This window comes from Monomorium pharaonis, chromosome 3 (genome assembly GCF_013373865.1).
Source record: "Monomorium pharaonis isolate MP-MQ-018 chromosome 3, ASM1337386v2, whole genome shotgun sequence".
Classification (NCBI taxonomy): domain Eukaryota; kingdom Metazoa; phylum Arthropoda; class Insecta; order Hymenoptera; family Formicidae; genus Monomorium; species Monomorium pharaonis.
Window position 1 is genome coordinate 27,123,188 of NC_050469.1, and position 27,567 is coordinate 27,150,754.

General features: G+C 45.3%; 1 protein-coding gene across 1 annotated transcript in view; it reads right to left on the bottom strand.

Annotated features, from left to right (window-relative positions):
* Positions 1–27,567, bottom strand: part of LOC105829083 (mitochondrial distribution and morphology protein 34) — a 77,350-nt gene that overhangs the window by 26,664 nt on the left and 23,119 nt on the right. The window lies entirely within an intron of this gene.

A 27,567-nucleotide genomic window follows, 5' to 3' on the forward strand; every position in this document is an offset into this window, starting at 1 on the left:
GAACAGCGAAACAATTTTTCGGGACACGTACCACTAGTGCCATGTCGCGCGGTTTCGACCCCTGGACGTGGAGGATTCGCGCGCCCAGCTCGAGTAGTTTCCTGCGCAGCTGTTTCACGGAGACGCCGAGCGTCTGCATGTAGCGACGCCTCAGCTTCATTTGAACGGGGGAACCGCCAGGTTGCCGTCGGCGTGCCGGAAACAACCACTGACCGTCGACGTCGAGCGTCGGCCTCGTCGAGCTGACATAAACGCACCACCACCGGCGACACTCAACAGTTCCTCTCGCCCTAGTCGTTGTCTTCGTCTTCGTCGTCGTCGTCGTCGTCGTCGTCGTCGTTGTCGTCGTCGTCGTAACGACAAACCACACACCGGTCACACTTGCAATCACTCCGAGGACAAGTAACACTGCCGTGGCAGGCAGCCTGGTCCACCACCGACGACGACGATCGATCGGCGAGGCCCGTTAGGAGGAAGCGACCCCGTTCCCACTTAATTCGATTGTATCCGGTGCTCCGCGCTCCGCCAGCGATCCCACTTGACCATAAGCGTTACGGTCGTTTAACGGCCTGCGTCTAATGGGAGCAGCGCAGCGCGACTCTCCGCCGTCGTGTTATCCCCCTCCCTGCCGCCGTGTATATCGCGCTGCGCGGGGAGGGGAGAAAGAGGAGGAAGTTTTTCTCTCTCTCTCTCCCTCCGGCCGCGCGACCGTCCCCCGTCGTCTCGCTGCAACGCGAGATTCCCTCGTAGAGATTCTCAGAGATTTCCGGGAGAGAGAGAGAGAGAGAGACGCGCGAATCACACGCGTACACACACGCACACACACACACACACAAAGGCACACACACGTGTGTGTGCGCGCGCGCGCGCGCACTGTGCACTCTTCAGTCAGTATTATCGGAAAGTCGGCTAGCGTGCGCGCGCGCCGCCGTCTCGCAGACGTTGAATGACGTCGAGATATATAGCCGGCAGCAGCGGTAGTCTAGACAGCTTCGACCTTGACTCCCGAAATCATCTCGTCGCGCGCTCGCTCGCTCGCGTCGCTCGTCGCCGTTGCGCGACGACGATCCATCCTCGATCTTCTTCCCATCAGGAGATCCTCAGTTATCATGTACGTCTCCCCTCTCCCGTCGAGAGATAACCACCGTCTCTCGCGTATCAGGAATCTCCGCCCTCGTACGTGGATTCACGTCTCACGGCCTCGGAAAAGCAGAGGGGGAGCAAGTCGGTGCGGCGAGGACGGAGAAAGAGAGAGAAAGAGAGGGACAGGCTGCAGTTGGCCGAGTTCCCGCCGCAGACGAGAAACGTCAGTGAGCGTCGTCGTCGTTACGAAAGTCGCACGCGTGCGTGCGTGCATGCGTGCGTGAAAATCCAACGGAGCGTATTCTCGTATTCGCGGTGCGTTCCTCGCGTACGGAACGGAAGGGAGGAAAAAAAAACGTGCGGCGGTGGTAGTAGTCCGGCGTCGCCTCCGCGCGAGATCGGAGAGCAGCAAGCAGGGGACGGCGCGGTCCTTCGTGTCGCGACGGCGACGACGACGACGACGGCGGCGGCGGCGGCGGCGACGGCGACGCTCGTCGACACAACACCCGACGCATTCCAGGTTCAGCGGCAGACTGAACGCGTCCGGTGTCTGTCAGGCCGCAGCACCATCGGCTCCGCCGCCCTTTCCTCGTGCCCCTCCACCACCCCTCCATTTACTCCAAAGCCGCAGAGCGTTTCCCCTTCGGCTCCCACCGTCGTCACCGCCACCACCGCCGCCGCCGCCGCCGCCGCCGCCGCCGCCGGCGCAGTGGCCGCATTTACCGCCTCCTCACCCCTCGCTCCTTCTCTCGCTGTGCCCGCGTCGCGTCTCGTCTCGTCACCCCGCAGGACGAGGAGAGCCAGTCGAGTCTCACCACCATGCGTTCTCTCTCTCTCTCTCTCTCTCTTCCTCCCTCCCTCCCTCCTCGTCTCGCTCGCTCCCACGCGCCCGCCACGCTACCAGACGCCGCGCCGTGTGTGCGTGTGTATCGCGGGTGCTGATCCACCGGCTGATTAGCTCGGCGTGTCGTCGCACGACGCAAAAATCATCCGCGTTCCGCGCGCTCGCTCGCCCGGCGAACGCTCGTTCTCTCCACCCCCTCTTTTCCCCGCCGGGCGATCCTCTTGGATCCATGCCACGCAGCGTCCGAGGATGCCTCGCGAACGACCGGCTTCCGATTAAGACGCCGCCGCCGCCGCCGCCGCCTCCGCCGCACCGATAATAATTGGTTTAAGTCCCTCGAAAAAATTTTACGCGAGGAGGATGACGAAGGTCGAGTCTCCTCGCACGCTTTTTTTTCTCTGCGCGACTCGTACACCGAAATAGCCTCAAAACTCGCGGATTCAGTCAAATTTTATGGACGACGATGGAGATCGATAGTAGCGCGACTTAAAAATAAGCACCTTATTGCACTTGGTCTTTTACTGTAAAAAAGATGATTCGGTGACACTTTAGACTCTAACGTGGATTGCGATCTAATAAATTCTAGACGTACCATCTAGACATGTAATTCTATCGCGGACCAATTCTCGTCTAACTGCGAGTTCGATAATCGGATCCGTGAATATGAATTTCCGCCGTGGTTAGCAAAATGCATCGCTGAGCGCGCGGATCGAAACAATGGAGTACTCTCGCTAACGTTGTTTCACCGGAGTCGGGAATCGGTTATATTTCACCCGTATAAATAGCGCGGCAGGAAAAAGTTTGCCGGACGAACGGAGCGCCGAAGGGTCAAACGGAAAATCGACTCAATGCGAGCGTTTAAGTGCGCGTAATTCGCGCGAGTTAGTCATAACAACGGGGCATTACAATCGATCCTGTTAATTCGCGCGCGCATCGCGTCGCGTCGCGTCGCATTGCATCGCATCGCGCTCAGTGGAGGATGAAATTACGCTTGAAATTATATCGGCTCGTTATTTCGGTCCCCACCGGCGTCGATCGATCGATACTGCTTCAGTTCAAGATTAATGCGTCGTAGATCGAGTTACTCGATTAATCCGCGCATGGAACGTCCGTACGCGGTCGCTCCGGTTCTTAAATGTTGCATTCGCGTATTATGCATCGGTTCCGCTGGCGGGCGGGCGCGCTCTATTGTTTGCGAAATTCCGCAAGACTCGAAAGCTTGGCTAATTTCGACTTCGGGCAGAATTAACGTAAGGGATTTTTTGCAATTTGAGATAGAGTGTATAATGGAAATGTAAAAAATCGTAATATATCGTGAATATTTAATCAAACGCACAATGATTTCGAGCCATTATTCATCCGTCGTAAACTTTTAAATACGGTCTAATTAATGGCATTTTTCTCCTCTGAGAGAGTTCTCATAAAAGAAACATCATCGTTCTTTATGTCAGATCATTATATCACACTGATTGACGTTCATCTTTTCTATTTGTTCTTCATTCAAATTTAAGAATGAATAATGAAGCTCTCGGAACTTACTATTTCACGAACATTCGTATAGCTCTCGAATAAAAATTTAATTTTATTGTCTCTAGTCTCAAACTATTTTTATAATTAAATATCTCGCGTGAAAATATCAAGTACCGAAATAAAATACTATGGACGTAAAAGTCGATTTGTTTATGAAGATTACCTCATAAACTGCTTTTAATCCGAATAAGTTAGGTAATCATTGCTTCTTCAGTTATCGATAAAATAATATTGTTAGAAAGGGAAAGAGAGATACGTATGAAAAATATCTACATGTTGACTGCCTCGTTCCCGCGAGTGAGCCGGAGGAAGGCAAACAGACGAAACGATCGGGGTCAGCCCATTTTTGTGGGCGTTGATTTCCGCGTGCGTTCTATTAGTTCTATTAGTTGCGCCTATTGTGACGTAATCGGACGGCCTCGTTCTCGATCCAGCAAAAAGAAAAAAAAAAAAAAACCGCGGCGGCTGCGGCTAGCGAGAACGATCGATATTCCCGACGGAATTTCGACATTGTCCCCGATCACGTTCCACGTGAGCGGAGCGAGCGTACGCGCGCGATACACGATTGCGCATACGTGTTACACGCATGCCCTCAAGATATTAGAAAGACTGCCGATCATCCCTATCGGCAGTCGTCGTTTCGCAACGAGGAAAAGAGAGACGGTCGGCCGGTCGGTCGACCGGTCTCTCGCCGACGATTTCTCACACCCGCACCCGTGAGACCGAGACTGGCGAGCGGCGTGAGTATGAGAAAGAGAAAGTAGGAGAGGGAGAGAAAGCCGGGGCGGCCCGGCGGTAATGGCGGTGACGCCGGTTGGGATACGACGAGGGACGAAAAACAGCGAGAGGGAGAGAAAGGGAGGAACGAAGGAGAGGAGGAAGAGAAACATGACCGGATAAAGCGCGAGAGGCGTAGGAAGGGGGAGGGGGGGGCAGGGGGAAAGGAGCAAAAGAGACGAAAACGAAAGAAAGGTGAGCTCCTGATCGCGCGAGCGCGAGACGGCGGCGGCACCCTTCGCGACGTTATCCGGCTGGTCGTCGTTGGTCAAGTCGCACCTTAAGGGGCACCCAGCGGCGACGCGACGACTCTCACCGACCTCGCTCACCTCCTCGCCGCGGCCAAGGTCGCCCGTCGTCGGCGAACCGTCTGTCTCCGACGTTTGTTCGCTCGTCGGCGGCCCCGACGTCTGTGTACGCGCGCACTGCGCGTGGCGCACTCATCGTCGAGGAAAGAGAGAGAGAGAGAGAGAGAAAGAAAGAAAGAAAGAAACAGAGGCGGGAGCGTCTTTCCTCCCTCGTGCGTTTCTCGGCCTTATTTACCGAGCGACGTGCAGACGCCCGGCTGTTACGAGACGATCGGCGCGGCACGGACTCGTCACCGCCGCCTCCGCCGCCGCCGCCGCCGTCGCCGTCGTCACAGTCGGTGTTTGTGCGCTCGCGACACGCTCGCGGAATTCCGACGTCGTTGTTTACCAGCCCAAATTAACCGCTTCATATACGCCCGGCGATATAACGCGTATAATTAACTCCGCGTCGTTCCTTTCGTCTCGCGCGTGTTCCGCGCCAAGACGCGAGATCGGACGACGAGAAAACCTTCACGTCGTCCACGTGGAAATCCGCAACGAAAATTCCCACGCCGCGAGATCTCCGTGATCTCGATGGTGCGTGTGTTTTGGTACAAAGTTTTCGAAATGTAACGACAAGTCAATTCTTTTTAATCCAATTCTCGCACCGTCTTTCCTTTTTTTTTCTTTTCTCGTTGCGGAGAAAAAGAGAAAAGATGACGCATCTCGAAGCGTCTACCGAACGAATGTTGCAAAAGGAAAAAGCCAAAGCTTACGACTGATGTAAGACGAAACTTTTATCGTCTACGATACGTCCGTGCTACTTGGGGGGAATGCGAGATTTTCCAGTTGTACCTTGCACGACAACGATGAGTTGTCGGAGCAGCGCGAGGCGGAGCGTGCCGTCAAGCGCAGACGGCGCGTGCACAACATTGCGCTTTTCCTCCGATTCACGTACGATCTAACGACGATGACGACGACGACGATCGACGGCGGCAGTGGCGGCGGCGGCGGCGGCGGTCTCCTATTCAGGCTTTATCGTCGGCGCGTGCCTGCGGGCAACGTGACGCGTTGCGCGTGTGTGAACGCCGCTTAACACACCGGCCGACTCCGTACGCGCACAGAGACGACGGCCGCTGTTCCGCGAGCGTGTGTGTGCGTGCGTGCGCGCGCCGTCTAGACGGAAGGTTGTTGGGACCGAGCCGAAGGCGAGGGTCGGCGGGGGTGAAAGGAAAGACAACGACGACGCGGCGAAGGGACCGGCGTTGCTCGTCGGCGGAGGTGGAAAAAGGCCAGGGAGGGCAGCGAGACGGGAGATGGTGGGGAGGCATGATAACCGGCTATCACCGGGGTGATCATCCAACGACTCTGCGAACCGCGACCGCCGAGCGCTCGCTGGATGCATGGAAACACTGACACCTTACTCGCCACTAAGTGTACTCCCCGGCAGTAGTTCCTTCTCCTCGCGCGATAAAACAAAGAATGACCATCGTCGACAAGTTCCCGTTTGCCCGGGGTAAAGACTATTAGATGGCACGTACAATAATCTGCTATCGTTAGTTCTAAAGTTTGCAACGTGATTTACTCGACAAAGCTTCAGTTGTCTTTTTGGATCGCAGATATGATTACGTAACGGTTAAACGTAGAGAGAGAACGAACTTTCGATTTGGCCACGTGCCCCGCTCTATCTAGCTGTCCTCGATACAAGGTTTTCATAGAGAAGTCGATACAACTTCTCCACTACGACAGCTGCTGATGCGAGTGGTGGTTACCTTCTCGGAGGGCTCGCCTCGGAGTCGGTTGGCCACCCCTGAGCTATCATATCTCAGGGTCGTCGGTACGGGTCCTCCGTTCCCTCTCCCGACGATCTTTCCCCCTCCTCTGTGCAGCCGCTTTCCTCGTCGCACTCTTGCGCGCCGTTTTCTCGTCCTGCCCTGCGCTGCGCCGAGCGCGGCGTAACCTCTGCCTTCACCGTCCTACCGCCGCCGCCGCCGCCGCCGCCGCTGGTATCGCCACCTCCAGATCCGTAACCACGGCCATTCGCGCCCACAGCGAGAATCCGCGCATTTGCGTTCCCCTCCTCCCCGCGTATGGTGCCTCTCTCCGCGCGAAAATCGAGTTAATATGTGATATATACATTTGACAATAAATAATTGTTAAAATTATCAGAGTTCTCTCTCGCAAAATGATACAATAATATTCCAAAATATATAAAATAAGAACACAGTTATGCATCACATATGAATGAAGTTGATAGTAGAGCCTGGCGTTTCGACAAAATACTCATTGGATTTTTTTTAAAAGGGTGACACCATTTACTTTTTGTTGTAATGTAATAAATTCTTATTGCTAATAATTATCTCTGGAGTACAACAATGCTTATAGAAAAAAATTCTGTGCATGGTATTTAAATATATAAAACAGTCGGATTGTGCTATCCTCGCCACGCGGACTGAGTGTAGCTCACTAGCCATCCACCTCCTTCGCGTCGCCATCACCCTCCACCTCCACCTTCGTTTCCACTACTGCTCCGTGACTTCTTCCTCTACCCTCTCGGTCTCTTCTCCCTCAAACTCTCTCCTCTCTCTTCTCCTGCTCTTCGTCCATATCTCTACCTTTTCTCCTTGTTTTCTCTCTCTCTCTCTCTCTCTCTTTCTCCTGCGTCTTCTGTCGTTCCTCGCTGCTCTTCCTCCTCCTTATACTCCATGGCGCGACGACGACCAGACGAGCGCGATAACTCTTCTTCTATTCGCCTCTCCACCGCTTCTCTTTTTGGTCCTCTTCCGATTACGCTCTTTTTGCTCTTATCTGCCCTTCGTGAAGACTTCGACGCGTTATCGGTGAAGGAAGAAGGGGAGGGGGAAGGGGGGGCAAACGCTCATTGCAACTTCAATCAGGAGCGATGCACTCGAGAGGCGCGTCAACTCGTCGCGGCGTTCGTTGATTCAAACGCAGGGGGATGCGATAAAAAATTCATACCCTTCCCATTCCTTTTTTTCTCTGCTGACGCGTTTTACATCTTGCGTCCTTCGAACGGATTTAGATTCGTTACTTTCCATCGAAAAAGAATGTTTGCGATTTGCGAAATACTCCAGTTTCCAATTCCGAAACGTAATAGAAATGAGAGCGTACACGTGCGCGCGCACGTATGTGTACGTGTGTGTGTGTGTGTGTGTGTGTGTGTGTGTGTGTGTGTGTGTGTGTGTGTGTGTGTGTGTGTGTGTGTGTGTGTGTGTGTGATTCGAAGGAAATAATATACCTCTAAGCGAAATATTCTGATGATCTAATGATCTCTCTCGGCCGACTCAAATTCCGGGTTATTTTCTGCGTTTTGCGAAACAGATTCTGTTTGGTGATTTACGAAATGTGTGAGATTTCTTGGCAAAAATGCGCACCGCACAACCGCGTATTATAATCATTTTTGGCAATGTACCGTTAATGTTGGCGTGCACTTGCGTATTGGCCATCGCAAAACCGTTGGTACCGCTGTTAGCCGTCCGCGACGCGACGTGTCGCGTTGTCACGAATAATTGAAGATGATTTACCGCGATGCAACGGCGGATACCAATGTGTGTTTGTGCGTAATGTAAAGCGTGATTTTATAAAATTATTTCGCCGTCTCGAACTCGTAACGCATGAAAATCGCGGACAAATGTGAATCTCATGCAAATAATGTACGAATTGACCGATGCAAATTTGTAAACTTTGTAATTTTGATGTTGCAAATATAGTCACTGGTCGTTTACAATTAACTTTCTCACGTTCACATCCTAATCCTCGATCAAAGTTCGAACTAATTGTTCCTACAATTTGTATGATTATTAGCTTGCATCGAAGAAGTATGTAACAGTTGCATAATATCGAGTAAAATAGTCCCAATTACATATTCGGTTGATGTAACAAAAAATAATTCTACTTTTCTAAATATTTCATAAGTATTTTTAAAGAAACCAACGTGTTTAGAAAAGTACAATTATTTTCAAATATCAAGTATTTAGTTGGCATTGTTTAACTCAACATTTAGTAGACTAAACTTTTTTTTTGTATAAATAAAATTACAACTATTTGTAATTTTATTGATGTAAAACTAACATCGTTTTTTCAGTATTACAACTCTTTTACGTCTGTTTCTTCATAAAATTGATAAAAAATTTATAATTTATATTCTCGTTAAGTTTAACTCAAAATGTTATTTACTTTTTGATCAATAAGCTGTCTCGCATAAAAATGTCAGTCATTAAGAGGTTAATTATTCGAACGGTCAATGGGCAAATATGTATAAATTTGTATAATTTGTATAATTCTGCCGCCTTTAATGCAAATAATTTTTACGATCAAAAAACAAGCCGGATACAACTGGAACGTGAGTCTTAACGCATCAATTTGCGAATGCAGCGGTTATTTTGTGACACGCGCATATATATATATATATAATCTGCCATTTTCGCTAAAACGTGGCAAAGCGATAATTTAATAAGACATTAGATTAATTTACGGTAGTTATAATCAGAGACAACTAATAAGAGATATCGACACAATTGAGAATATTCGTCATAACTATCATAATTAGTATAATCATATTAAATAAAGCAGCTATAAAATTACGCTCGTAATCACAACTTTTTCCTACGTTTGTGAGAACGATAAACGGACTTTGCGTTTCAACGTCACTTTACACTACGAATTGCAAAAAGTTGCAAACGTAAACTAGAAAAAAAAAGTTATCACCAAGTACCGTTAACGGTGTCGCGTGACAACAGCGTAGGTTTTTATCATGATAATTGAGTTCTAATGATTCGACGCGCTCAACATATTTGGAACGCATTCCGTGCTGAATCGTAGCCAAAGCTTCTCTAATGTCGCGGTACCGTTTGCCAGCAGCACGTGGCGGAACGAACGTGGCCGCGCGTCATGTGTGTGTGTGTGTGTGTATGTGTGTGTGCTCAATCCCATATCGGCGATCGGTAGTCTCCGAGCGCTCCGAGTATTACGGTAAACAAACGTGCGACCGTGAGCGAGAGTGGTCACGCGTGCGCCCGCTCGTGGCAATCGTGTCGATGTTAATTAACGATGCATTAGACGCGCGCGAGCAAACGAGTTACACGCGGATAAGAACCGCCGCCGCGCGCGGTCGTCCTCGTCCTCGTCCTCGTCATCTTCGTCTTCTTCTTCGTCGTCGTCGTCGTCGTCGTTGTCGTTGAGAGGAAAAACGCAAACAGATAAATTGCGTATGCGGCACTCGAGCCGGGACTTTGATAGCGTATTACATTTCCTGCGAGTCTTGTTTTGGCGAATTCCCCGCGCTTATCGGATGCGCCTCTAATAATATCATTAATTACTCCGATAAAACGCGATCGCGACCGGCGCGACAGCGACGGCGGCGGCACGTCGGGAGGGGGTGAGGAAAGGGGCGCGGAGTCAAGGCACGATGATTTATTTAATCAAACGACAGTCCAACAGCGAGAAAGCACGATAAGAACTTAATGGAAACGATAATTCTCGGACGGATACGATGCCACGAATGGTGCGTGCGGCGAACGCGTGAGTTCGCCGGATTAATCTCTCTCACACTCCCCCCTCCAGCCCTCAGAAAACAACCGCGGAAACGTAATCATTCGGCGATTAAACGCGTGCTAAAGTGCGCGAGGATGCCCCGCCGCGGCGACGACGTCGCGTATTTGTGGATTACGCTAATCTCACCACTTGTGAAACATCGGATAGGAACTGTCCGACTGACTGGTCTGCCTGACTGCCTGCCTACCTGCCCCCTTGGCTGCCCGCTCGACCTGCCTGCTTGCTGCTTCGAACACCTCGTGATTTATTAAAGGCGGATGACCCCGCGGATAATCGAAAGAATTCGGCCCCGTAAAAGCCGACGCGTCAAAACCGATTAACTGCCACCGGGGCTACAAATGTGGATCGGAATGACGCAAGATAAAAACGATAACATTTCAGATGTTTAAATTTCCCCCCCGTACGTTTAATATTGAAAAATCTGTCGCAAGACTGGGGGAATTTTTTCGCATTTCGATAAAGCGTTGAATCATATATCTCACACGTAAAAAGGTTATGATAAAGAGAAAAAAAGAAAAATAATTTTTTTACTATTATAGTAGTAGATACGTGATATAAACGAGAGTTTCGTGAAACAAAATAATTTTAACGGTAAAAAAATTTAGTTTTATTTTCAATTCAATAATACATTTATCCGCAATGATAAATATTTCTTTGTTCGTTTTTTTCAAAAAAAATATAATGTCTACAAGAGTCGAGAAGATATCAATAATAACCGAGTGCTGTGATTTTTATTTGATATCTCACCACCAGTCTCTTATAACGAACAATATACACAGATTATAATCAGATAATATATATGATAGTTTCGTAAATATATCTTATTTCTCCATCGACAGTAGTATTAAATTACTATATTATATTAAATTAGATTGTTGGGAATCTAAATTCGATTGTTCGTGTGTGTATTCAAGATTTGTTGTTACAAAAATATTAAAATACTTTATAATTTACTTTATATATTGTTTATTATTGTAATAATAAATCTTGGATATACTCAAGAATCTATCGACTCTTACAAGCGAACTATTATTCTTTTGATTTATATTTATCAAAACCTAAATTTCACTTTTATTCGTTTCTCTTTGCCTACACGTTGTTCATATGTCCGCTTTTTCGTGTACCTATTTTAATTTGAAAATATTAAACTCAGATTTTGACAAACAATTTTATTAATTTCTTTTAAATTGTAGGAATACCTTGTATAAGAATTGTTCATCCAATAATTCATCCAGCATGAAATAATAATAATTTAATCGCTGCCGACATCGTTAAAATAAGATATATTTATTAAACTATTATATTCTCGGATCATAATCTGGTTGATATTCGCTAAAAAAAACTGTTGGTAGGATATCAAACAAAAATCGCAATACGTGGCTGCTATTGATACCTCCGCGAACCACTCGCGTGTAAAAGAAGCGAGGCAAGCGAAAAAGGAGTAAAGAGGTCTGCGAAATCGGCGACCACCGTTTATTTTTCACTGGGTAAGGATTAAAAGCGCGGACTCCGCCGGTTGACAGATCAGCTCGATTAATCGATCAGATTACGGGGACGATCGTTTCGGTGCGGCGTATGCGAAATCTAAGCCGAGACGATGAAGCGATTATTTTCGATGCGCGCGAAGGAGCGCAAGGACGATCGAAGGCGCAGCGACCGGCCGGTCGGCCGGCCGGTGTCTCTCTTGCATTCCTGCTCTCCCTTTTTCTCCTCCGGCCGATCTTCCGCAGGGTGACCGACCTCGACGTCGCGCCTGTCGACGTCGCGGTCAGGCCGCCAATGAGAGAGAGAGACGGCGAGAAGGAAAGAGAATCGGGGACCACGTCAACGGCCGGTTTTTTTGCCGAGTCGGCGAGAGCTGCGAACGTTTCAGCCACGCTGTTGATAACGCGTGCGTGCGCGCGCGCGTAATCGGGATACCGATCCAACGGCCGCGACGTAACGCGAATCTGCACCTCGAGTTATTGCACCCGCAACGACGGCGCCTAAGGGGGATAGCACTAGGAGCATTCAGTTAAAAAAAAAGGAAAAGAAATACAGAAGTACTTTACGATAATCGTTGCGATTTCTTATATAGCGTGTAAAATAAAATAATTCACATATTCCATTCATAAATTTGAAATCTATATATTTGGAGATGTAAAAATCAATATAATTATGTACAAAATTCAAATTTGTATTTTTTTTAAGTATCGATTTTCCTTTAAAATCCAACGCCAAGAATTAGCATTTATTCTATTAGAAACAATCTTTTACGAAAGGAAAGGTGTAATGTAAAAGTTTATAAGCTTAAAAAAAGTTTATAAAGGCTTTCTCTTATTTTTAAAAGGTCCTCTCTTTTATAAGGCACACACATCCCTCTCTCTCTGCAATATACATACGTATTCAATTCCGCACTCAAACTCTCTTTTTACGACAACCCGAATTTTTCGCAGACTACCGCGCAGACTAAGCTCATCTTTTATGTATACCAGAGTAAGATGATGCTGCTGTAAAAAGATTTCCCCCATATCGTCGAGGGTTCGAACTCACCGATCAAGCCCCCGGGAGTAACGCAATGGCGCTCACGGCAGGGAAATGGATGAGCGATACAACGGACGGCGAGTGCGTATCCGCGCGGCGGGTACGTTGGCGTTAACGAGCTAGAAAACTAGCGGAGATTTACCCGCGAGCGGATTATGGTCACGTCTCGCGGACGGTAATAATAATGTGTAATAATGCTATCGCGCGATCCGATTATATCGCAACGCGAGTGAGGACGTAGTTATATGGAAGCGCGTAACCTGCCCCAGAGTCTACGCGCGGTTACGGTACAGACGTGCCGGTTGTTAAGCGGCCTAATAATAGGTTACCGCAGTCAGTTATCATTTCTATAATACATATAGTTATGAATTTTAATTTATCTTAAAGGAAAAAGAAGAAAAAATTCAGGTGCATACCGCAATGCTTACCGCCGTAGATGGAAAAGTATACGGTTTTACGGTGAGATGTCAAGAAACTTAGCTAGATACGGATCTGAAAATAATTTAGTTGGACTCTCAAAATAATTGTGCAAAAGCCGATTGCTGAAATATCAACACCTTTGTCACAGTTATTGAGCATCCTGTTCTACATAATTATTTTGAGAGTTCAACAAGATTATCTTTAGATTTGTGACTAGCTATATGAATTTCTAAATCACATCGGCAAAATCACATCGTTTTTCCCGCGTATCTATAGACTCTGCTTCGCTACGAGATAACAATTCGAGAGGGTTACTTTTACAGAAATGTCCGATGCAGAGACCTGACAGGTCCATTAAAAATCAGAGATCGATTCCAGAAATTGGGGTTTCCGGGAGACGTATAGATAGAGGATGACTCGCTTGGTTTCTGGAATATCCTGTATATTGATTTGCGTGGCGATGCACGGTTATTAAATATTCCGAATGTTATATCCGCGCGCGTAAGCACGGAAACCATAGCCGCCGTCGCCGGCCGATTAAGTGCGCGCCGTTGCTCGTTTTCATAATGACAATACGCGCGGCCGGATAACGAGAGAAAGAGAGAGAGAGAGAGCGAGAGAAAGAGAGAAGCCGCGCGAGATGAATCAACCGTCGAGACGATCGCCGCCCCCTTCCGCACGTAAAAGCGGGGACTTAAACCCTGCATCGTCTCGAACATGCATAACAGCTTAACGTTTAATCTTTTAACTCTTATCTCCTAACCCGTCTCACGGGTCGGTGGTTAGCAGCAATAAGCAGATTTTTTTTTAAGAGAATTCCGCTCGCAATGGGTGCGGCGAACGAACCAGATCGTTCCGCGTGCAGCTAATATCCCCCCCTTTTTTCTCTCTCTTTCTCTCTCTCTCTCTCTCTCTCTAAAAAGTGGAACACGTGCGTGACAGTTTACATACACATACTTGAATGTTTATCAATATAGAATCTAATCTGTAAAAGATTCGACGTCTGTTATCACGCGTGTGCACTCGTTCAACGCTAAATATACTCGGCCGATGTGTTGGGATTTATCGGTCTAATTAAGTCTAATATGAGGATTGCATTCAATGTCAGCGCGAGAGAAGAGGATCAGACAGCCGCATTTAGCGCTAAACGCGGCATGAGAATATGGAGACCAAGCGCGCCTGTGCATTATTAACAGAGTCCATTACAGATCTCTTCAAAATACCCATAGTACCGCGTAATCGACCGATAGCCCCAATTTAGCCTTTTAACAGGCGATCGTCAATGGAGTATAATACGTCACTCCGATAATGTTCCGGCTTTTAACATCGTCGGTATACGCGTCGATGTCGCTACGAGAAGTCAGCTCATTGCTAGCCACGCGTCTGACGCATCGAAAAACGAGACACCGGGCTGTGCTCTCTCTCTCTCTCTCTCCTCTCTCTTTCCCCCCTCCGAAGTGCCTTTTTTCAAATCGTATATACGCTTATAGCTTGCGGTTTCGCCGTCGTTACTGCCGGTCTTTCCAATCACCGCGAATTTCGCGCTCCTTCCACCTTGCGGGATTCGCGGTTGTCTCGGTCGTGCCAGACGCGTAGATAGCGTAGATAGACGCACGCGAGCGAGTGGCGCCCGTTCCTTCCCCCCTCCTCCCCCCCCTCCTTTTCCTCTTGTTGTTGCAGAATACGCGGCGGTTTACGAGCGAGCGAACGGGTACGAAGCAACGACGATGTAACTCGATGACGACTCGGGGACGACGGGTGGCTGCGGTATATGGTCGTCCTGTCTCGTCTCGCTGCACTTTGTCCCGCCTCGCCCCGCTTCTGCCCCCGTAGGGACGTCAATCAATGCCTTTTCAGGGGATTGCGTAATCGTCTAGACTAGCCGCCGTGCGTTTTATCGCTCTTATCGACTCGCCAAGGACGTGCTGCGTGCGGCAGTCAATGGCGATGACGAGCGACCGCGCGACCGCGCGCGGCACACCGGGATATTATTACACCGTTGAAGCCGCACGCAAGCGTAATCGCGGCGCAGATATGTCACCTTCCTAACGAACGTCGCGTCCAAGCGCACGCGCGCGAGCGCGCGCGAGACCGCAAGGTTTTCGAGCCGCTATACTAGGAATGCCTATCGATGGAGTGCTGACTGGCCATCGGAATTTCGTGGCGATCTCTCCGCAACGTCCGCTCGCGATAAACCGCGATAGCGCCAACAAACGTGTATAAATATAGTGGTGAGGTGATTGTTCAGCGTTAAGTGGATATAAATATATCCAAATGAGTGTCTTGAACGACATCGGAAAGATTGGATTGCTAACAATTCGTTAAAATGCCTCGACATTGCTCAACATGCCATGTGTTTCTCTTCGGGCGGTTGTTATGCAATTCTGTTGCGATCAATATGCCAGTTAATTACGATGTAAATTACGATGTCACTTACTTCCAGAAGTTAAGTTCCAGAAGACGTCGTGATAACTTACCGAAATTTGATTACACCGAGTACCAAGATCACTTTTTCCAAATGGAAAATTGAGGATAAATATTTAACAATTTCTTGTCTCCTAAAGTAGAATTTCCAAACCTTAATTACAACCGTTTTTTTTTTTTAACGACAAATATCTCCGCGACTTATCTAACTAGGGATTTTGAAAAAGCGGGGGAAGGGAAAAAGAGTAAATTGATTAATTATTTCTACCACCTTAATCCTCCCACTTTTTAATTTTTTACTAAATATAATTTTATAAATATAGTTCTCTCAAAATATAAGATATACAAAAGTTTGAAAAAGGCATTTATTTTCCATTTCTGTTGCTAATATTTTCAACGTTACATCGAAGCGAATTATTTTCATGTACAAGAGTTTAATTATTGTTTAGAAGTTTATTTCGCGAAATTTATTTTCAATTTCAACCTAGTTAGCTAAAAAAAATGTTTCGTGATCACTTTGGGAATCTCTGTCCTAAATCTTCGTCCTAACTACTTCACACATGTAGATGTTAATCTTATACCAACCATTTATATCTGAGGTAGTCCAGAGAGAGGTACCATCTCAGTAACACAAGGGAAATCATCACGCGTCCTAACGAGCAGCTTTTCACAAATGTATGGAATTTTTCATATTTTTTTAGCATTCTCCATACGTCGTACACTCGCGATTGCGGGTGACTCATGAAATATTCCGAAAGTCTCATCATTCATATTTCACAAGCTTATCGTCAGACGAATTAATAATAATTATTATATTAACTGCGCAATTAAACTAATGCATGCGTATTTTGCAGCGATGTATATTTCATTAAATGTAAAAGAATATTTGAGTCGAATTATTTTTTTAACGATTAACTCGACTATTCCGAAAATCGATTCCTTCTTCTACCAAAATATCCAAGAAAATCATTATTTATCGCGGCGTTTTGAAATTTATAATTCTATATGTTTTTATAGCCAAACCTCCATTTTAAACTTCGCCGAAGTAAAATCCATCCAAGAGTAAGTCCCGTGTAAAATACGATCTCGTTTATTTTCTCACCTAATCAGATACGCGGGGTCCCTTTATTTCGACATTCTCGTGGAGCAAAAATCGATTTCAATCTCGTAAAAGAATCGAGAATCATAAAAAAATAACGCGATAAAAGTGGAACACCTTGCATGGCACAACAGCGATAAATCGTAAAATTTTCTGATACGGAGAGAGAAAGAGAAAGAGAGAAAGAGAGAGAGAAAGCTATTTTCTTCCACTAAAAAAATATTCCCCTTGCGAGAACGACCAAAGGCATGCCCGTAAATAAAAGGTCCGGTATTCCTGCGGCTAACGAGGATTCCTGCCCGACTCGTCCGCCGGCTGGGGACGAGAACGCGACAGGTCGTCCTACGAGGCTGTTTCGGGCCTTGTATGCAAATCCTTAACTCGTCCTGTTTACTATTTTCGCTCGTGCCGAGTGAGAGAGAGAGAAAGAGAGAGAGAGAGAGAGAGAGAGAGAGAGAGAGAGAGAGAGAGAGAGAGAGAGAGAGAGAGAGAGAGAGAGAGAGAGAAAGAGAGAAAGAGAGACAGAAAAAGCGAAGAGACGAGAGACGAGGACGATGGCGAGGACGAGAACAGCGACGACGACGACGACGACAACGGCGATGGCGACGACGGCGTCAAACGCGCGAGCGTTACGTTGTGTCGTCGAAGAGGCCAGCGGGGACAACAGGGAGGCCGAGGTTAAGACCCGGTTACCGTCGGCTTTCGGGTCGCGGCCTCGCCCGGGGACTGGGACGAGGCTGTTTGGGGCCCGCTCCATAAAAGAAGTCACGGTCGTGGGCGCAGCCGCGTAAGACGACAGCGGATGGCGAGAAGTGTCGTCTCGTCCGCATCAATTCTAACCAGTCCCTCTCTCTCTCTCTCTCTCCTCTTCGTCGTCTTTTTAACTCCCAATGTCCTTCCCGCCGTCCTATTTGAATTCCTCCTGTTTTCGCCGGCGGATTCGACTATTTTCGACGAGAACGAGTCATCATCCACTGTACGTTGTTTATCGTTCGGTATCAGAATGCCCGGGTATCTCGCAGCGTTCGGTCATTAAACAATCATCCGCACGTAATGGCAACTGGAGAGGCGTAGGCGATTAGTATCAATGTGAAAGATCTGAATTACAGCCGCTAACGAGGATTTACGTTGTCAGCATTGTAATAAGCAATGAGGACGCACGTCACGAATGGAGTTCTTCTTAAGGTTTACTTTGTCGTTCTAGAAATGCACCGAGATTCAGCCGCGTTATTAACGACGGCATCGCGCGGGATCTTACGGAGGCAAGGCCAATTAAGGCAAACGTTCGTCAGGGTTACCATGCATTATGCCGCTGTATAATGAATGCAAATGTTTTCATTATGTTAATCGACCTCGTTAAGCCGCGCGACGGCCGGCGACGGCGGCGGTCGGAAAAGTGCGATTGCATCGTCGCTGCTTCGTGTATACGCCTCGAAAAGGAAGGTGCACGCGAAGTTAGATTTTCTCGGATCCGCATGAGCGAGAGCCGTGACATAATTTTACCAAGAAGCAATCTTCTTGTACTTGTTATTCGAGGTATCGCTCTGCCTCCCCCAATAATTCGATATCTCTCTCGTTATGCATCAAGTTTAGATTTATAACATAATCAAACGTTATAACGAATTAACAATCGCTTATTGCAAAACAAAAAAGAAATGTACGAAAAAATTTAATTGATATTTAATTACTTGAAATAAAGATATTTAAGATGTTAACACTAAATGTTTTATTCCAATGCGAGAGAGGGAAATGTAATGTCAATAAATTCCTTGGGTTGGACCAAGAAATTAGCAATTAATTAGCGCTAGCGCTCAATTATACCGTAAATCCGAAACGTGACTTCTAATAATGGAAGTGCTAGATCAGCAAAGACCCATCTCGCTGTGTGCCAAACGCGCGCAAGCGGTGCTGACCGCAGCGGGATGATATGTACACGCGCGCGAATGCACCGCATACACGGAGCGCTACCCACCGTGCAGCTACTTTTATGTCTCGGTCGGAAACGAGACCGGTCGCTGAACCGACGCTCCTTGTTGATAAACAGTCGCGTCGTTCATCTCGGAATTAAGAGGTTTTCTCGAAATACGGTCTCCCGGAGATTTATCTCCCGTTCGCTACCCGATTCCGAGCGTGTTGCTATTTCGCAGTCCCGAATTTATTATGCGCTAGGGCGGCCGGACGATGACAACCACGGGCGTGTATTTCCTCGGGCGCGGGCGCCGGAGATGAAAATTTCTAAATTTGTTTATACGTGTTTATACTGTTTATACGCGAGGTTTTAAGTAGCGATAGTTTAAATATTCCCCTAAAATTATACCTCAAGTGCTAAATATATCTTAAAAATTAACTCGTGAAAGTACAATAATATTTGACTCAATCGATAATTACATTATCTTGTGTTTTATACTTTTCGTCTTCAGTTTTCGACTTTTATTATGCCACACTGAAATCGTTTGATATAACATAGGCTACTTTTTAGTATTTTAATCTACTTACACCAAAAGAACGTCGCAGAAAATTCAAAATGTATGCTAATTACAGAAAACAAACTTTATACCCGCCTATTGCGATCGAATATACTTTGTAGTTCACTATAATCGCCTTTTACAAAAGCGCTGTTGATTGCTCATTTTCATAGTCGGCAGCTTAATTCGTTGCCCGGAACTGCGACGTAAAGCGATCGATAAATGCGGCGGGTGCGAGTCCAGAACAATGAGAGAAAGAGAGAGAGAGAGAGAGAGAGAGAGAGAGAGAGAGAGAGAGAGAGAGAGAGAGAGAGAGGAAAGAGACAGATAGAGAGGAAGCGGGCGAATCTGAAAAGTAGCCGGAGAGCGGTCGCCGCCGGAAGGACCGCAGACGCGGCTTGCGGTCCGCGGCCTGTCCCGAGCTTCTCACGAACTCTCACTAGTACCCGTCTCTCGCTTCGCAAGCCGTCAACTTGCAAGATTTGAGTGTGAAGATTCGAATTGATTCTCCGGGAACAGAGAGACGGGGTTATTTACAGAATCAGTAATTGTCAGTCTCTTCTTGAATCATTTAACTTAGTATCGTAACAGTTACAGTATCTATTAAAAATATTTAATAAAAAAATCTCTCAGAGAGAAATATTTGTCGTGAAATAATAATTTCGTTAATTAATTGCTAACGAAGCAAATAGCAGATAAATAAGCATGTTGTATTAGAGAAAGGTCGCAAGACTGAGATAAATCTCTTAAAGCGGCACCCTTTATTTCTCGATAACATTGTATTATATTAATGCTAATAAAAACATAATCTATTTAAGTAATTAAAAAATAAAAATCCACAATTTATATATTTATAAGTTTTCCTCTGTCTAAAATATACTAAACACAAATCTCACTAGTATAATCTAGTATAATCTTTATGTATAGTCGCATTATGTGTTACATTTTATGAAACAGCATAAAGTATTTATATCGCGGTAAAAAACATCGAAATAAAACCTTCTAAGAATCTTCATATAGATTAACTCGTAAATATTTTGTACAAATGACTTATATTAAAGAGAAAGAAAAGAAAAATGTTTATTTCTGATTATGTTGCAAAAACATTAATTATTACAAAACAGCATTATGAAATAGTAAAATTATAAAAACTGTTATCTGATAGAAGACACTTTCCAGTTTACATTTATGTTTTCAAAGTTTTACTCTTTTTGCTTTTGTTTAAGAAATACTGCTCAAAAACAAAGTGGTATGTCAGTATTTAATGATCTTCCTCTATATAACTGAAGAACTTCTAGTTATGATTCATACAAATTGTATGATTGAATCTCAGAAATTAATATTTCCGTTTGAGAGTTAATTATTCGTGATTTATCTTCGAAATTGGATGACAAATAGATATCAAATTTATTATCTTAATATGTATTGTAAAAACACAGTATAAAAAGGATGATGGATAGGTATGTGCGCACTTTCGCACGTCAATAGATAATTATATTTGATTGTCGCAAATGTAATAAGGAGACTTCGTATAAAATACAAAACATAACAACTTTAAATTAAAAAGAAACGATACAAGGATATTAGAGAAAAATCACCAATACAGACAGTTCTTCTAAAGTAAGTACTGTCTTATTTCTCAGAAATTAAACATTGCACTTTATTAATATATTAATAAATACAAGATCTGTTTAAATAATTTAAAAAGTATAAATATGTTGTGTATATATATTTGTGGTTTTTTTTTCTAAAATATACTAAAAACGAATTCTTTAAAAGCGAGAATAAAATTTGCATAATTTTCTTATGGAAATTATATAGTATAAACGATAGTGAGTATATTATTGATAATATTAGATCCTTTTTTACATGTTCCTAGCATTTAAAACTGTTTTATTTATATTTTTCTTTGTCTTATTTTTCTGATAATACGATTTCTCGATAAACACAAAATCGCTGTACAGCGTATCTATATCTATTAAGTTAGTAACTTAATCTAATCTTTGTATATTATATAATCACATGTTGCGTCTTGCGGAATAACATGAAACGTTTTTAAGAAGCGATAAAAAACACTTTTTATTAAAGTGAAGGGTTTCTAAAAATCCTCATATATATTAATTTGTAAAAATTTTATACAGATTTATATAAAAAGGAACAAAAAGGTAACATAACAAGTAACATCTCTAAAATCTTAATTATTACAAAATTCGAAACAATATTATAAAAATTACTACATCATCTGATATATAGAAGGCACTTTCTAATTTATATTGATGTCCTCAAAAATTTATTCTTAGTTTTTGTTTAAGAAATATATAATCCAAAAACAAAGTGTATATCGATATTGGCGACCTTTCTCTATTACCAATTGGAAGATGTTATTACATATACCTATTGAATATTAAATGGGAAAAAAAACATTCGTGACAATGCCTCACTCTTTTTACAGGACGGCTACACCCTTGGTAGACGACCTCTACGTAACACTCACCACCCTTCGGGGCGCGTCGCTATACATATAGCGTGAGAGAAAAGTAGGTCGTATCCGAGGGTTACCTGCGAAACAGCCTCGAGACCGATCAAAATCAACGTCGCCGCGAGCGCACGCCCGCCGTAGGCTCGCCGGGGTGGTCGATTCGAAGGGTGGCTGGCAGTTGGCTGGATGTTTGGCTCGCCTATGGAGGACGGGCGCGTCGTTGGGTCAGGGTCGCCGCCACGAGAGAGAACGGGAAAGTCGATAGGGAAATCGGGTTGCCACCCGTACTGGCGGCGGATAGTCGATATATCGGCCAACGTAGCCGAGGCACTTCCACGGGGAGAGATAATCGAAGAGAGTTCGTTATGTGGAATATTTTACGAGGGATTCCGGGCGCTACAAGGGGAGGACGGACGCGAAAGAGAGAGGGGGATTATTGTCTCCTCAATCCTCGGCTTTCTACAATTTCGAGAATTTCCGTTACAGCGGAATTATTTTTTCGAGCTGTTGGAATTAATGTCACTCGCGAGGTTTATTTCTGATCGAGTGGGAAGTAAAATATCGCCGACTCTTTTTATCGTTGCAATGTGTGCTCTTTCTTGCGACACAAGTGTAAATATTTGTGTGATGTCGCGATGAACGTTTACCGTTAAACGGAGACACATTGTAACGCAGACGACTCGGCGAGACAGCATTTCTCTTTTTTAATCGCGTTGACATATTAAATTACTGGTACAAATGTGTGCGTAAACAAATAAAAAAAACTGTTATGTCACGGTGTAGCTCCGGGTTATGATATTATCGAAATACTTTTCTGTTTTAGGATTCTTTTTACGTTTATACTTTCTCCCTCCTTTGCGTGAGTTTAAAAAAACCTACAAAAGAGAGAGAGAAAGAAAAAGAGAGTTAGAGAGAAATTTTGCTCCTTTTCTTTCTTTTTATTATATGTAAACAAGATAAGAAAAAGTTATATGTTTCTTGACGCTTAGCGAAAAAGTGAAAAAAAATATAGACCCAACGTACGTTACGCAATAAGACGAAGATGTTATTTTATTACCGACTCGACCTAGATTTTTCACACGAAACCGCCAACCCTTGTGCTTTCGTCGCGACTCGACGTCGCGTAGACGCGGTCGGCACCGCTTTCGGCATCGGTGTGCGCCATGGATTGTGACGTCAACACGTGACGAGGCTCGCGTAGTTATGTCGCGGTTAGTGTGTGCGCGTAGCCGTCGACCATTGGCGTAGCTTCGCCTCAAATTCCCTTCGCGTTTTGCTTCAAACTCTCGTAATCATAATTCATTAATTATATGATAATCGTATGATTCTCATAGAGAATCTCGTAGGACGTCGTAGGTATTTTCGTAGGTAAATCGCAATGATTCTCGTAGAGAATAAAATATTTCGCTATAGATTTAACAAGCTACATTTAGAATATCTTAACGCTATTCCTTGTAAAAATGTAACACTGGTTAGTATTAATTGGCCAATAATTGATACTTATTTTAAGTATTAAAAGCACTGTTGTTAGATACTTTCAAAATAAGTATAATTACTGGCCAATTTAAATACTGTCTAGTGTTGTATTTTTATATTACAAGACCTACAATGTCAGCAGGAGTGATGGAGTAGGAGTAAGAAGTAAGAAATATGAAATGAGATTTGCCCATTTCGTTTACTCCCGGTTTTTAATTGGTCAATTGTTACTCTTACTCCTTACTCCATTACTTCTGCTGATATTGTAGTCCTTGCATAAAGGGTTGTTTTATTGATAGTAGAAGAAAAAATCTGTAACAAGAAAAATGAAATCATTAACCCACCGCAGACCACATAAGGATTTGAGGATTTCGACGATTTTTTAACTTTGAATTATTTCACTGATTTTGCCTCAGACATGTGCAAAGAAAAGTGGAATAAAAAACATCTTGGGTCATATAATTGTACAATCGTATTCTTAAATGTTAAAAAAGTATTTTTTAGTCAGATTTTTTAGAGCCCAAAAGCTCTTTGAAAAACGCAACCATTCCTCACTAAACCAGGCTAATAAAGAAAGCTCTTCAATTCTCAAGAAAATTTAAAAAATTATAAAACTATATAAAAGCAAAGTTTTATAATTTTTTAAATTTTCTTGAGAATGGAGGAGCTTTTTTTGTTAAACTGGGTCACACACACACACACACACACACACACACACACACACCTCATATAATACTATTACATGTAATTTTAATATGTATTTTATGTTTTATTTAACTCTCTATAATTATATAAAATGGCATAAATATAAATAAACATATGAACATTATATGAACATACAATAAACACGACAATAAATTTTCTTTATGAAACTTCGTTGTCTTTTTTTATTGGTAATTTAAAAAATGACACATGCTTCAAGGGTTAATTTTATTTCTTCAGAATAAATTGGAGCAGCAAAAAAATAGTTTATTATATACCGAAATGTTCTCTGTGTGTATCACTAAGCTTCATAATTCTCCTCTCCCCCCCCCCCCCCGAGTTGAGAATCCTTCCTTCTAAGTGATGAAATTCAGATAGTCCGCGGAAGAATCTCAAGAGCGAGTGTCGTAACTTGTCACAGCATGAAAGATAAAATCCGAATAGTTTACGTTCACACGACATTCTTTTGCGCGCTCTAGATTTACTTGCCAGAATCTATTAACATAAATCGAGGATCACCCTGAACATACATAACATCTTCCTTCAGTTCCAACGTGAAGTCTAAGATCGTAGCATGCTCTCTCTAATTCGTAATATCTCATCATTGTCACGATTTATCTCTGCCGCTCTATTGTTCACATCGGCGGACAATGATTCACACCGTAAGTCTAGACGTCGTTATTTCCCGGAAAAGGTAATAGACACGTGCACCGCGGCGGAATGTTCGCGTATCGCACCGGCCTTCGTCGCGCTATCGCGAGTAACGTTGCGTCACCGGCGCGGCGGGCCGCCGTCGTTACGTCATCGCGCGTATATTCTAGTTTCCACCCGCGAGTCACAAATCCCCATGACATATGGGCACCGCTCACGAATCTGGCCCCCACCCTCGTTTTCCCAAAATATCAATAGCGTATAACCGATTGCCGCGGAAAGTAGGTACTGTACAAATGCCACTTAGCACGTCTGGACAACGTTATTTTATAACGTCGGCGTTTCGGGCTCGTTGACCTCGTTTCCACTTGACTGCGGGGCGATCGAAACGGAGATTCTTCCCTTCGGTAGAATCTTGACGAGAGACCTGACTTTGACTTCTACGAGGGTTTCATTAAACGATTTTAACGAAATGACAAAAATGTGTTACGGCACGACCGCGTGGCTATTTTTACTCGTCGTGTGTCGCACAGGAGAAAAGCGAAAAATGGGAGACCGAGGGCGATCTCGAGCAATCTCTAATTGATAATAACACGGTTCTGCTGCAGATACGAGCCAAGAAATCAATCCGCGTGAACGAGTAATTCCGACGGTCACGGATCGAAAGGTTTCAACCGAACGATTTGTCACGACGCGTGTCACGCTTGACGTGTTTACCTCACCGACACGCGCACACATACCTCCACTGCACCGGGGGGTGAAAGGAAGGGAGGGGGGAGGGCGAAAACATGACCGGGAATCTCGATTCGCGATTCTGCGGCCCGCGTCGGAATTCGAACGGGCGTACCGCGGCGAGACATACGCGGCCTCTGTTTGCCTACTTGTCTCTCCCGATTGTTTTTCCAGTTGGTAAACGCGCCAGTTGCCTCTCAGTTTTCTGTTTTTTTTTTTCCCCCGTTCTTTTTTTCACACACGCACACACGGAGCTCGCCCTGTTTTTCACGATCGTGGGAGAAGCGTTCGCGCGCGTTGATCGGCGGCGCGCCGCGTCGCGTCGCCGATTTGGCAGCGGCGCCAATGCGCGCCGTACTTGGACGTCGCCCAAACGTAATAAATTGCAAATCAGGTCATTGCTTCCCCGCTCGCGGGCGCGAGCTTTAACGTTACCGGGGGAAGCCCGGGTGTCGCTTGATCCGCGGGGGTTGCACAGCGGTAGCGGACGCGTAACCGTCGCGTCGCGTCGCGTCGCGTCGCATCTCGTTGGCTTCGCGGTGGTTTAGTAGTGCATTCTCTCGCTCCACGATACCCCCACGACGCCATCGGCGACGACGGGACGGTGGATAAACACACTGCTATCCGACGTCGTATACGGTCGCGACACGCCACGCCACGCCACGTCGTCGTGGCACTTTCCACAGAGACGACGGCAACGGCGACGAAGCCGTTCCGTGTCGTGGAAAATGCTGGCGTGCCGTTCAATTCTTCCGTTTAATCCGTTCGATTAATCTTCCCTCGGGCTGGCTTCACTCGCCCGAGCTGCTAAATTGCTCGTTTCGCGCCCTTATAAAGATGTAATACTAAATATAAAAAAAAATACTGGCCAGTAATTATTACTTATTTGCAGTATTAAAAATAATTCACAGCAGTGTTTTTAATTCTTAAAATAAGTATTGATTACTGGCCAATTTAATACTACCCAGTTTTACATTCGTACAAGGGCGAGATTACCCATAAAATAATAAAATAAGAAACAAACGAATGATGCTATCTCGAAATGATAATTACAATCAATCTGATTGTTCTGTGGATCTAAAAAAAAAATCAGTTCGAAGTATTAATACTAATCGGCGAGGTTTCTTTTGCAAAGAAAGGAGTGCGAGGTAAAACGAGAGAAACCTTGGCAGTCCGCGAAGAAGTAACCGGAGTCGACTGCAAGATGCACCAGACATAATATTTACTCCTATCTCGACTAATCTCTCCTCTCTTTTACGGTCCGCTATCTACATTCAATGGTTTCATCACTATCTTCGACCAAGAAGGTCGACCGGAAGGTTAAGCGAGTACTTCGCATTCTGAAAAGGCATCGAAGAGACGTCAATTGAGAGTACTCTTTCTAATGAAATTTGATACCAGCTTATTTAATCACAGTTATTATTGTATTACTAAACGATATCGATCACACATACCTTCACGATATTTAATTGCCACTATTCCGGGTAGGCAATAGGCATTATAATAGTATAAGCGATATATTCAATGTAATAATAAAATCGGAGTGAAAAGATCGAGAGCGAATCCTAATAAGATTGCATCGAGAGATAACGGTATTCTGTAATTAATTTTAGAAGTTTGATTTAGAAGTTTGACTATTATTCCTCTCGCGGTGAAATCTCGACTGCAAGATAAATGTATTTGTAGCTACATTAAATTTAGAAGAAGACTACAACTAAAGCAGTAAAATTGAAAACAAAATTAAGTTTCCTGCAGTATTTTAATTTTGACGTAAAAAAAAAATCATTTTATGCGCAAAAAACGTAAAATTTTCCGTAAATTACGAAATCACCGACGACCAAAGTTGCACAAGGGGGAGAATATCGGGAAGAAGGGATCTCTGCTCGTGGGGAAATTTTCGACGTTGCAGTCGTAGCATTCCGAAGTCGCTCGGAGCATCTGTATGCACGCGGCGGAGGCGGCGGCGGCGGCGGCTCGTGTGTGTTGCAATCTGGCGCGGATCGGGGCGCGAGATAAGGACGAGAGGATGCGCGACCGAGAGGAGCAAAGGAAGCCGCATCCTCTCGGCCTCCGCCAGAGCGTAGAACAGCGTCGTCGTCGTCGTCGTCGTCGTCGTCGCTGTAGTCGTCGTCAACGGCGTCGGCGCGCGCGCGGGAATAAGGGCGGTCCCGTAGTAGTACGCCGTAATCTAATTTGCGATGCAATCTAGAATAACAATGGTCCGCGTCGCGGCGGCGACGGCGGAAAGGGGGCAGGCGTGACGGCTGTACGAAACGCATCGCAACGTCTCGCCGCCACCGTCGCCACGACGTCGTCGGCGAGAAGGAGGATAGAACTTCCCGCCGCCGCCGCCGCCGACTCTCCTCGGCGTAATCACGGGACCGGTAACTTCCAAATTAAGTTCCCCATCGCCCGATGCCGATGGAAACCTAAAAGCGCGCAGTGGACGCGCGCACAGACCGTCGACGTCCCCCGTGTGTACCCTCGGGGCTCTCGGAAAG